The following is a 13,543-nucleotide window of genomic DNA, read 5'->3' on the forward strand; positions in this document are numbered from 1 at the left end:
GCAACAAATCTTTGGGGGGTACAATTCAACTGATATCACCAGGATAATTTTGAAAGTGAAAAGAAGTGTTTTGTAATATGTGTACCTAGAGGTGAAGGAGGTTGCCATTGAACACCTGGAGGAAAGCACAGGGTGCTGCAAAGGGGAAGAGGATGGGGCAGCTAAAGGTGGCCTTGCAGGTGCTGAAGAATGGTGCACGTGGTGGCTAATGGCAGGACAAACCCTCTGGGCAGGACAGAGAACACCCGCATCACATGCTGTAAAGTGAGAGGCTGAAAACCCTCCTGGCCCCAAAGTGCACAGCCACGCCCACGGACCACTCCTAATGGAGCCCAGGGAAAGCTTGGCCCGGAGCACCGCAAACTCGTGGCACTGCTCCCTGCCAGCTTACGCACGTGCGCACGCATGTACGCAAGCACAAACTCATGCTCGTCTGCTCACCTGAGAAGGTCCAGGCGCCCCACCGTGTGGAAGGTCACCAGGTGGAGCCGCCAGCCCAAGTGCATGTTCAACTTCTAGCTCTGCCACCCCAGATCACTGGATAACTTTCTGTCTTTCCACTGTCTTATAAAGAGCAAAAGAAGTAAACTCTTGTTTACCTACCTCGGAACACTGAAATACTAGCATTTAAAGATTAATTTATTACTTAATAATGTGTTCTCCTATTAGAACATTTTAGAATGGACACATAATCCAACATAATGGATAATTTCTATTTCTTAAATTGTTTCCAAATGAGCAGTTAACGATTTCTGAGACTGGAAATTTAAACAGAAGGAAATGAATGGAATCCTATAATTAATTTAAACTGTATACCAAAGTGGATCTTTGAGAAAGAAACTCAATGAAAATGCAAGTATATTTTTATATATAATTGCTTCAATATTCAAAATGGTATTGTATTGGGGGGGAGCATTATTTAGGTAAGTGATCTCTGATCAGAGTTTTATACAACTGCTTTTGGGACCTGAAACTCAGTACCACTATTATTTTGTTCAAGAATTCTGATCTCGAGTAGAGATGTCTCTTCAATGTCCCATGTGGCAGTTCAGTTGCTTAACCATTGGTTGAAGAACCAAGGTGTGTTTATTATAACTTCTTGAAATATAGCAGAGTATTTCCTATATATTGCACTCGTACCAAGTGGGCAGCTGAGGTTCCAGACAACCAACAACCATCTGAGATTTCCATGGCACGGGGCATTGCCTGGGTCACAGCCAGAACCTTGTCAGAATCTGTGGGGCGACCTGAGGGCCTGGGGGGGTGTAGGTAACCAGTGACCCTGGATGGCGCCCTGATGGCAGCCCACACCTGGACTTGCTGTGTCGGTCCCAGGTCTGCCTGGCAGGAGCTGTGGCAACAGTCAGTTAAGAATGGAGTGACCAAATCTGTCTAAAGTTCTGTCCTTCTTGTAAGTTGGGTCCATTCCTTAAAACTTGACAATTTAAAAAAATATATTCTTGTAGCAGAATCTCTCCTAGGTGCAAACCTCTGTTTCCTATTGGAATTTAAGCTAGTTTTAAGTATACAGGAATAAGTTTAGTATATGCTAATTATAACAAAGTTAAAAAATCTATAACTAATATAAACTAGGTGTATGAAATGGAGAGAACTATAAACATAAACCTGTCTAGCCCCTTCCAGAGTCCCAGAGAAAAGAAGGAAAAAATAAAAGAACAGTGCTGGGGAAAAGAAAGAGAGCTGTGGAGCTCAAAGAACACTTGCTGAAATGAGGATAAAGTCATTGATCTAACTTTGTCTTTCCATTTTACCTACTTTGTGGGATTTTCTCAAACTTTCTACACATTGCTGCATTCAGTTTTTGAAATAAACATCTCAAGAGAAACCTCACTCCTCTTCCCCAAGTCAGCCCTCCGTTAGGTGGACATCATTCCAGAAAATACTGTCTGCATACATGTACACGCCTGTACACACATAGAGTGGCTTTTTATAAAAATTAAAACACATCACACTTGCTGTTCTTTTTTTTCTTTTTTTTTACAGTTTAACAGTGTAGCTTAGAAACACTGCTCATCAGTCCCCCAAAAGTCTCATTGTGTTAAACTAGTCTTGTGCTGTTGTACTATATTCCACAGTCTGAATGGATTATATCTTTTTGGGGGTGGGGGACTCCCATGATAAACAATTTATTTTCTAGTTTTTCTACTATAAATAATGCTGCAATGAGTAACTTTCCACATACATTATTTTGCCCCCCCAAAATATTTTTTTCCAACTATTTTCCTTGGTAAATTTACATAATCACAAGAATACTTCCAAAACAGTTGGTACCAATTTATACTCCCATAAAGTACAAAAAAAAAAAAAAACCTGGTCTTTTTTTGCTAGTCTGGTGGGCCCAAAATGGTTTCTCACTCCCACTTCCATTTCTCTAAATTGCTTACTCATTTGTGCATAGTTTTAATTTATATAATTAACCATTTTCCTTTGACTATTTATTATCAGGTTGTTTTTCCTTATTAATTTGTAGGTCCTCTTTGTGTAGCATGCATATTATACAGACAGTAAATACATTTTTCCAGTTTGCTCAATGGTTTTAAACTTGGTTTATGGTTTTGTTTGTTGCATAGCTTTTCCTTTGAATGCATTCAATACTGCCAGTCCTGTGTATGAGAGGGCATTCAGGTTTTTAAAAAATCTATATATAGATATGTAAATAATATAGATATGTAAAAAGATAGATATATAAATATATAAAATATATAAATAAGTATGCATTGTATGTGTATTCTCTCCACACACACATCTCCACACGCCTCCATTTTGACAATCAAGGATGGATCCATGTACACAGGCAGCACAACTATGGAGAGAGCCTTCTCTTGGCTTCCTTTCTTATCGTGAAGGTGGCATGTTTTTATTATATTATTAGTATTATCTTGTACTTAGTATCTATACTGAACTAGAAAACCTCTTTATCCATCTATTAGCAGTTCTATATAGAGAAATTGGCCTGATTTGTGGTGAGAATGGACTGCTAACAACATTTCATCCAGCAATTGGGCCTTGCCTCTTCTCCAGATCTAATCTCGTGGAAGGACCCACATCACCTGGCCCTCCTCCCAGCCCACCTGAGCCAGGCAGCTAGCAGTCTCAGCTGGGTCCAAAGACAGGTGAGAAGCATGGCCCACGCTGGCCCAGGCTTCTGTCCCTTCATTTCCTACCAAATCAAACACAAGCCATGGGACAGTGAGTGAGTGGACGTCTACGCTGCTTCCTCCTAGCCCCTCAGACAAGCGTGTGTACAGGTCAGGTCCCACCTCTGAAGGGGACCAGAGCCCATTCTGCCTGACTTTAAATATTAGCCGAGGTGTGTGCCAACCCATCACCATAAGGCAACTCCTTGCAGGAGCTGGATTAGACACCCTGAGGTCAGCTTCCCACCTTCTGGGGTTCTAGAGCGAGCTGACCACGGCTGTCCACCAGACAGGGTCTTTGTGCATGTGGCATGGACCCTGCAGGACCCAAGCCCCAGGGGTCTCTGCATGGTTCCTATTGACACCAGTGCTGGCTTGTAAGGAGCAGGGTGCAAAATAATAAAACCTTGAGCAGTTCCCAATTTCAGTCCCCTAGATAAGCTCCAGACATATGGTGTGAGTGGGAAGAGCCATCACCACAGAGTATCCAGGACAGCCAGGGACACACGTGGGACCCATACACTGCCAAACACTGTCATGGAAAAGAAAGACTAATGAAGGGATTACAAAAATCAAATTAGAACTTTTTATGTAGGAAATATGTAATCCAGTGGGGCATCTATTTTTAGAAAAATTAAAAATTGATCCTAACCGTTGAAACTTTAATGAACTGAAACTACTTATAGCTACTAACAAAGCTGGAAAAAAAAAAAAAATTTCTGCCTATAGAAAGAAAATAAAAGGAATTGGATAATTTCCGGTAAGTGCTCTATCTACTTACAGACGAGAGTATTTCTGGAAAGGTGAAATGTGATTTACATCATAAATGCTAAGAAAACAGAGACAATCATTGCTTTTTCACGAGGTAAGGACGTGCATTTTTAAATGTTCTGGAGTAAATATAGTCATGCACATACATAATGTGTGTTGTGAATGTGTGCGGATCTAGTTAATGTATGGACTATATATATGTATATCATAAAAATGATCTATTTTAAACCATAGATTTTTCAATGAAAACTACAATTCTGTGCATTTAAGTTTTTCTTAAAGACAACTTTTTAGAACAATGTTCGGTTCCCGGAAACACTGAGTGGAAGTTACAGCTATTTCCCATGTGCCTCCTGTGCCCACACCTGTAGAAACTCTCTTCCCCCACCATCCTCATCCCCCGACAGATGTTACAGCCAATGTGACGACATGGACACGTCATTGTCACGCAGAGTCCTCAGTTGACCTCAGGATCAGTCTTGGTGTTGTCCATTCTGTGGGTTTGGACAGATGTCTAACGACATGTACCCACCATCCTAGTGTCACACAGAGTTATGTCACTGCCTGGAAAATCCTCTGTGCTTCACCTGTTCATCCCTCCCCCCTAGCTCAACCCCAGGCAACCCCTGGTCTTCTACTGTCTCCATAGTTTTGCCTTTTCTAGAAGGCCATAGAGTTGGAATCATAGAGCATGTGGCCTTTTCAGATTGGCTTCTTTCACTTAGTCATATGCATTTACATTTCCTCCATGTCTTTTCATGGCTTGATAGCTCATTTCTTTTTAGCACTAAATATTCCATTGTCTGGATGGACCACAGTTTATTTATCTATCACCTACTGAAGGGCACCTTGGTTGCTTCCAAGTTTTGGCAATTATGAATAAAGGTGCTATAAACATCCATGTGCAGGTGGTTTATAAACATCCATGTGCAGGTGGTTTGTGGACCTTAGTTTTCAACTCTTTGGGTAGATACCTGAGGGTGCAATTGTTGGCTCTATTTGTAAGAGCATGTCTAATTTTGTAAGAAACCACCAAATTGTCTTTCATAGTGGCTGTCGTGTTACGTTCTGAGAATCGAATTTCTTTGACAATACAGAGCTATAATTTTAAGTTTCATATTCCCTAATAAATTTTCCCAAGTCCCAACACTTTCAGCTTGTTAGTTCCCCAACTGTTCGCAACTGTCATCGAGGGAAGAGAGGAGAGAGACCCCAGGTGGGCCGCCTGTGCCCAGAAGGCAGTGCGTGGTTATGAGGTTAGAACAACGGTCTTCCCTCCCACCAAGGTGCTCAGTGCTGCCCCCACTGGGGGTGCAGAGGTTTAAAGAAGTGTGTCAACAAGCAATGGGTGTCCTTTCATAAACTGAGAATAAAAACCAGGACTAGTGGGTCCTTTTTAGGCTTTTTCAAAAAGGAAAATATTATTTGCTACCATCTAACTTAAAATGCCAACACTATTTCAAATGCGGTAGAAAGAAAACACAATTGTTTGTCAAAACTTAAAGAATTCAAGTAATTTCCATTTGGAATCTCTGGTTTGTTTACTGAAGCCCCAGAGAGCATAATATTTCAGATCATAACACCTTTCAGTTCCTCTTTCTAGCAGGATTGGGCTCTCAGCAAATGTGTAAGCCACAGAATACCCAGCACTGGAGCATTTTTCCTGAAAGAAAAAATAAATAAACAACATAAACCACCCAGACACACACACATTTCAGAAGCTCAGGCAGTCCCGCAAGGTCTGGGACTAGGCCCTCCCTGGTCTGCACAGAGGTGACGCTCTCACTCCCAAACTTATAAGGCTTGAGCATGAAGGAAACACATTGTGTGGATCACTTCGTTTTGCTGAGTAAAAGATCATCTTAAAATATCAGATTTCTGAATGAGAGGGCAGCGCTTGTCTCCAGATGCTCTTGCTGATAGACCCAAATTGAAACTTGAGGGCAGAAAATCTGTCCAAGTATCTACTTAAAACAGGGAAGAAGAGATTCTAGCCCAAATATGCAGCCTTTGGAAATACACTATTTTTAGACAGTCAATTTTCTTATCTCTCAGCTTCCCTGAGATGTGCTCAGTTAAAGCCTGGAGCTGAAGATTAAAGAAGAAAAAAAGCCAAACTTCCCTCTGACCAGCACTACCCCTCACCTATGGCTGCACTGATCACTTCCCTGTGGTGGCCGGTGGGCTCTGTCAGGGACGCACGCTCTGTCAACCCCCTTGCCAGCTCTCCACGGAGAAGCTGGAGCGGAATTCTAATTTGAGATTATTTACTTTCCAAGTCAGGTTAATTAAAACTCTCAAGTCTGTGCCTATTCAAGCTAAATAATGTAATTAAAAAGACATTTAGTTTCTCACCTGTTCATTATAGCATTTACAGTAACAAATGTTTTCCCTGAAATTACAAAATGGCTTCCATTTTTCCTCGTGATTTTCTGCTCCCAACTTTCTGATAAATTCCCTTCAGGGGGGAAGTGAGTGAACATGCAGCTTCCTTGGAGTAGAAGGTGCCCTGTTTGATATGTGGACTGTGGTAATGAATTAATAGGCCACGTGCTCAGAGGGGCCCTGTTGGCGCTTCATGGGGGACCTCAGGCCTTGCTGTCTTCGTGTCCCCATTTCCCAAAAAGCAAAATCAACCAAATAAACAAATAAATACCCAGCACTGGATATAACCCACAATAGGAATATGGATCATGGTTTGTCGTCCACTTATTAATCAAAGAACGTCGTCAGGCTTAGTGAGACATCGCCTTGTAAAGACATCTTCAGTGCAGACGAGATTGCCAAGTGTGGGATGGCCAGGTTGTCCACATGACCCACAGTTTTATGGAGAGTTTGAAATCTGTTACCATTCAAGAACAATGCTTGGGTATTTCTCTATATATTAAATTTAAAAACAAGTTCATATGAAGTTCATAGGAAAGGTAAATTTGTCATTTTGAACTGCAACCTTAAGTGAAAAGACAATGGGAAAAGCCAATAGCTGTGAGGTTACTGTAATGTCTTAAAGGGACAGCAATAAATTGCTGGGACGTTTTTATGGAGTTTCTTAACCTCTGGCCTTTGCAGGGGGAAATCAATAAGATATTAAGAAAATCATGAATTAATGTTTCCTAGAGTGTAGACATCAGTAAGAGCTCCGCGGTTTAGATAAACGTCCAAACCAGGAACCTCACGTCTCCGTCTGAAGTTGAACTGTCAGGGATAGTCTGGGTGGGAACTGTGCCCATCGTTCTGTGCTCACGTCAAGGACGTCTTCACAGTATTAGGGGCTATTACAACCTGCGAGTGTGCTCTGGGATATGAGGAGGAACCCTCCAGAGAAAATGAAATACAAATCATCTTGTTTACGGAAAGGGAGATCACCGTTGTGGCAGTTAGGATTACATAAGGATTTTCTAATCGACTCACATGATAGTTAAGCAACTCTAGGCTATGGAGATTAGATTTTTTTGTGAATGATGAGAAATGCACATATCCCGACCTCACATGACCTATAAGACACATAGCTCTATATGAGGAGCAGGGATCTCCCCTTTCTCTCACTCTCTCTATTTCTCCTCATTCTCATTCTCTGTTTCTCTCTGTCTCTGCTTCTCTCTGTGTCTCTGAGGACAGATCAGGGCCCTTCAGGATGGCAGATCAAACACATTGACAGTGTGCTGGATGTTGGGGGTGGGGGTAGGGGTGTCTTCAGGAGTACTAAACCACTCTCTCTCTCTCTTTCTTAAAAAGAAAAATCCAAGTTACCAAAAAGGCCCCGAGTTGGTCTCCTACCCGGCCATCGGCTGGTCCAGTCATCCCTGTGTCCATGGGCTGGGAGAGCAGTGGTGCCGAACCTGCCGTAGCTTCTTCTTGATGGACAGGGCTGGAGCCCAAGACCTGTGGTTTTCACCTGAAAGCCCTATGCCTGGCGGAGCCACCCTCCCTCCAGAGGAGTCCACATGGAAATGGGCTCGGTCGCGCTCAGGGGTACAGTGCTGTGTACTCAGATCTGCAAGTGGATCAGGACTCACTGACATAATTAAACACATCACTTGATGCTAGTGGCTGACCGAGCTCTTTGTTTCTCAATTTGGACCTAAGGAAGGCCGCATACCCACTGACCCTTGTTAGGCAGGTGACTTCCCACCGCGGGGAGCACCCAAGGTCACAGACAATATAGAAAACCATCAGATGTGGACCTGCTGGTTATCACACAAACATTCCGTTTGCACACCTTCATAGTGACGTAATAGTGCATCAGAGTGACTTCCTGGCTCAGACCATCTGGGGTTTCCCACCAGACTCAGAGGGACACTCCAAACCCACTGTGGTCCTTGCTCCTGCCCCAGCCTGCCGGGATCTGGCCCTGCCTTTCTCTCTGGTGGCCCCACGCCAACCTCCCAGCCTCTCTGTCAGCCCTTCCCGCTCTCTGGAATTTACCTCTGGCTCCTTCCCCGGGACCTCCTCTCTCTTTTCTCAGAACTTGGCCCACATGGTCCCTTAGGACAACCAGGTGACAGCCACATCCCTGAAGTAACCTTCCGAACCCCAGTTCTCCCTCCAACAGCCTCGCCATTCCCCATGGTATACTTTAGTGGGGACCTTCTGTCAGGAGTAACCGGCATGAACAACTGTGAAAATGCAAGGGATCCGAAGTTCTGACTAATGGAGGTCACCAAACGTGGGACAGAGAACACCAGTTACGTCCAGGCCCCCTGCTCAAGGCTGGGATTCTGTGATTCCAGTGGGCTGGGAAGGAGGCTGGATTTGCAGCTGGCTCCTGGAGAGGACTCTGGGGAATTTCCCAAATTGTCTTTCCAGAATCCCCATTAAGTAAGTTTGACAAAAGCTAGAGGGGCCCCCCCTTTTCCTCATTTGGCTCTATCCACATCAGGAATCATGCAAAGAGCCTCCTGTCTTCTAGAAGGTATCGAGGGCTCCTTTTGCAATTACGGTGTTCAAGTTGTGTGCGACTCTCTAAGAGCACTCTGATTCACGTCAAAGGTGGCCCCGCCGTGGGTAGGAAGTCACAGCTCACATGAACGAGTGCTTACTGCCAGCCAGATAGTGCCCTTGGAAGTCTGCATGGGTGATCCCGTTTCATGGACGCAACCCAGGAGGAAGGCGGTGACAGTCTCATAGGGTCAGTCCTGTGGAAACAGGTGAGTCAGAGCGTGCTGGAGGGGGTCCGGAAGCTCCTTGGGGCAGGTGGTGAGGAGCTGAAGGTGGCAGGGTAGCTGGGAGACGTGGCACAGGGTGGAGCCTTCCTGTGCTTGCAGCGTGGTGAGACAGGTCTCTCATGCGGGTCACAAAATGTCTCTCGGCCCCAGTCACCCTATGAAAGGAACACACCTGCCTCCTAGGGCTGCTGCAGAGACTGGTCCACTCCGTGTGGTCCACTCATGGAGTAGGGGGGCCCTGCCAGCTTTGTGGGGGGTGTGCAGCAGATGGCATAACTGCCTTGGTTCTGCTGCTGAGAGACAGAGAAAAAAACGAGTGTCATTATTCACAGATGACGTAATCATGTACCCGGGGGGAAAAACAGATTTATTAGATAGACTATTAGAACCAATAAGAGTTCAAAAAGTTTGCCAGATTCCAAAATCAATAGCGTGTCTTTGAACCAGCAATGGCCATTCAGAAAATACAAATCATTCACAATAGCCACAGAAACTATAAAGTATCTGGAATTAATTTTACCGGGAACACACAATATCTCTATAAAGAAGCATTTAAAGTTCTAACGTAGGCCATAGACTATGATCTAAATAAATGGCGGAGATTTTCTATGCTCTTAGCTGGGACAGCTTAACATTTAAAGACGCCAATTTCCTCAGAATTAACCTATAAAATTAATGAAGTTCCAACCAACATTCTGGTTTGATATACAGTCAATTTAAAATGTAATGGAAGAATACAATTTCTTGAAGAGGTACATTAACCTTGTAAAACAAAAGGCAGCAGGCTAGCCCTCCCAGATATTAAGAAATACATAGTAAAAAAGTAATAGTGCTAATATAAAATAATATTGAATGTCAACTATAATTAAAAATATAGTCACAGGGATAGCAAGTACAGCACAGGGAATATAGTCAATAATATGGTAATAACTGTAGAATATCAGATGGGTAATAACAGACTGGTTGGGGTGGTCACTTTGTGTGTTGGGGTATGTAAATGTCTAATCACTGTGTTGCTTGGAACATCTGAAACCAAAAAGAAAAAGAAATAGTGACACGGACAGTGCAGAACTGATGTCAAGCTGGGAAAAGAGAGCAGAGTGCTCAGAGGCGGACCCGGGAACATATAGGAACTAAAATATGATAAAGAAGATGGAAGTTAATAGCGAATGCAGTTGTTTAGCAGACAGTGCTGGGAAAAGAGGCTCGCGATGGGGTGGAAGATAGAGCTGCTTCATTTCCTTACAGCATATTCAACGGTGGAGCCCAGCTAGACCAAGGACGTAAGCATGCGATGTATGACTATACCATTCCTAGAAAGTCTGGGAGCTTTGCAAGGATTTGGAGTGGAGAAGGACTCCGGAGGTGAGTCTCTACAAGCACAGACCCTCGGGGGACAGCATGACTCTGTGTGGTGGGTAGAGGGAAGGGTGGGTGCTGTGGGGCCGGGGCAGGTGGGGTGTACTGGCCAGGGGTTCAGGGGGGCAGTGCCCGGGCATTCCCTATTCACATTTCCAGGCATCCAGGAAGTGGGGTAACCCACGTGATGAATGAAGTGGGGAAACGCTTTGGTAAAGAGCCTGTTATAAGGTCTTATATTTATTAGATAAAATAACTGTGCCACGTGGGACAATGCCAGCGTTCAACACCCATTCACGTGGCTAAGAATGGATCTTGCCTGTAATTTACTGGAATCATAATTGACAGAGATTCCATTATTCTGAACACATGAACTGTAATGTGCAAAAATGACAGGCTCTTTTTTTATTCGTAGGAGTATATATATTTTTAATTGTCTTTTAGAAAGTCATCAGAAAGGGGCAATTGAGTAACAATTAAGCTTCCTTTTAAAGCCATAATTAAACATAACGCCTGGCATCTGATTGCGGGTTTCTTTTGCGTGTTAAGTGTGGTGCTGCACTGATAAAGGCCTGCTCGGGCAGGGCCCCCTGCCCCCCAGGGGTGTCCTCAGTGTGCTGCAGCCCCACTGTGGGAGGCAGGGCTTCAGCACCTCTTCTGACCTTTCCTCGTAGCTTATGGAAGTGATTCAAAATCATGCATCATAAAATAAATGACTTCTCCTCCAGCACGAGGGAGACTGAAGTCCATGAAGCAATGAGCAAATTAAAGGGTCCACAATAAAGCAGAGCGTGAGCGGGCGCTGACGCGGCTCCTCCGCTTATCCATCAGACAGCAGACTCGCCTGAATTCTGGGGAGGACGCGGCTCTTGGGGTCCGGATGCCGCGAGTGGGTTCACACCCTGGCTGCAGGCTGACCCGAGGTGTGACATTGAGCGAAGCGGCTCAGCACTTCTGTCCCTGCAGGTCGTCCTCAGGATGGGGGTAAATGAGGTGAGTGGGCAGTGCTGGGGCAGGTCTCACGCAGGTGGCCTGATGGTTTTGGTTGGTGTTGCTGTTTGAAGGCAAAAATATCATGCAAATGAAGGCCAAGGCAATCTCCCACCATCGATCTATCGAGACAAGGAAAACCTACAGGAAACCAGCAGCACCGGTTGGCTGGGATTCCGTAGGGGAGTGGCAGGGTTACGAGCCCCGTGTAACAGACACGCCACCCTGAGCATATGAACCACAGGTGCAGATCTCCACTCAGGGCCCCAGGAAGCTTTATTGCCGCAGCTACTTCCCACCTGGGTCTGGAGGCGTCCTGGCAGGACTCAGGCCCTCCTTGCTGACTGGTCCCCTTTAAACACATCAAGCGGGCTTGAGGGCTAAATGGGTCTCCAGTCCCCACCCGTGGTGCGAGCGAGAGGTTCCCGTGTGCTCCCCACTGTGCCGGCACATGAGTGACGTGAGCAGGACATGCCCCCCAGTCGGCCCGGACATCAGTGCCATCTTGTCAGGTGTCAGCTCTGTGTCTAAGCTCGGGGACTGCAGCAGGGGGCAGGAGCAGCACTGTCACGGTTAGCGCATGCTGACTGCCAGGGCGAGGGCCAGCGGGCGTCTACTTACGGCCATTTCTGTGCGGAATTCTTGCTGACGGTGACACCCCCGAGAGCAGTGCCACCTCCAGCCTCCCCAGTGTGTGCTACCAGCAGCTCTTTGTTCTTGTCTCCCAACCAGGACCCGGTTGTGCCTTAGCCCTTCTCCTTCAGTGTTGGGAATGGGGTTCCCCCAAACCGTGGACTTGTGACCATTGGCCGCCAGTTAATGTTGGAGGGTCACTAGTAATGTTCATAGTCGGTATTTATAGGTTTTAGGAACACAGTTCCTACTCCTGTTGTAAACATCAGAGGTGCTGGTGGCAGTATTGTTAGCAATTCATGGAAATGTCATTCAAGTTTAAAAAGTGACTTTTATGCTCTGCATCCCACAGTCTCAACACTTTGTCCTGTGTTCCAGTTGTGTCTTTCAGTGCACGTGTGGACACAGATACCACCGCCATTACCTGCAAGGTAGCTCCATACCTACGATGGTGCCAGTGCAGGATTAAGGAGAATTGAGCTTTCTTTGTTTTTTGCAATTAATACTACTGAAATTTTTGAGTTATCCTTGCGTTTGTTAAATATACTCCTGTTGGTGTAAAAATACACTGCATACTTATTATTCTCAAACGGTGGCTGATTATTGTTTTTCTTTCTATTTTAACATAGCAGTGAAAGAATCTATGCGGCATTACTTCATTTTTAATCTTTAAAATGTACTGAAAATGACAAATATCAAAACCCAATGCCTTACACAACATATAAATACTCTTCTTGGTGAACGGCGTCTACTGCAGGGAAATCCAAGTTCTCTGACAAATGGAATGTGGGGCTAAGGAGGCTTCTTCAGGTGTAAGAGAAGTTGAGGACACCTGGTCCAGAAGCTGGTGGTTCCGTATTATTGTCCTTCCTCCCATCTCTCCTCCAGCTTGCAGAGTCACGGGACCTGAAGAAGTTGAGCAGAAACCCTATCACCAAGGCCCCCTTCCCTCCCTGACTGCCATCGAGAATGCTGACTATCGTGGCTTGTCACTGTGCTCAGGGAGGTGCCTGTCCTAGGAGTACAGGCGCCGCTGGTCTGGTCCTTCCACCAGAGAAATGAGACAACACGTCAGTTACCGGGAAGGTGAGCAGAGCAGCACGGACAGCTCAAATGCAGAGTGCCCCGGGCGACTCGGCGCCAGCTCAGAGCCAGCCTCCCCCAGAGAAGGGCTGCCACGCTTCCAGCAGGAGCTTTCTCTTCAGGTGTCCAGATTCAGAGACCCTCGTCCCCACAGCTTATGTGGGCCAGTCTTGCCTCTGTGGGCACTGAGCAGCTGAAATGGGGTTCATATGGCTAAGTCAGGAGACATTGGTGCTTGTTTAGTGGGGCTCTGTCGAGTGAAAGCCAAAGCCATGATTCAGTGCTCCAGAATCAGGGGGAATCTGAACCAGTTTCAGAGAAGCATTTGGCAAGAAGCAAGAATAAATGAGTTTACTGGTCTGGTTCGATGAGCAGGGCCACTGG

The sequence above is a fragment of the Rhinolophus ferrumequinum genome, chromosome 7 (genome assembly GCF_004115265.2).
Source record: "Rhinolophus ferrumequinum isolate MPI-CBG mRhiFer1 chromosome 7, mRhiFer1_v1.p, whole genome shotgun sequence".
NCBI classification, from domain to species: domain Eukaryota; kingdom Metazoa; phylum Chordata; class Mammalia; order Chiroptera; family Rhinolophidae; genus Rhinolophus; species Rhinolophus ferrumequinum.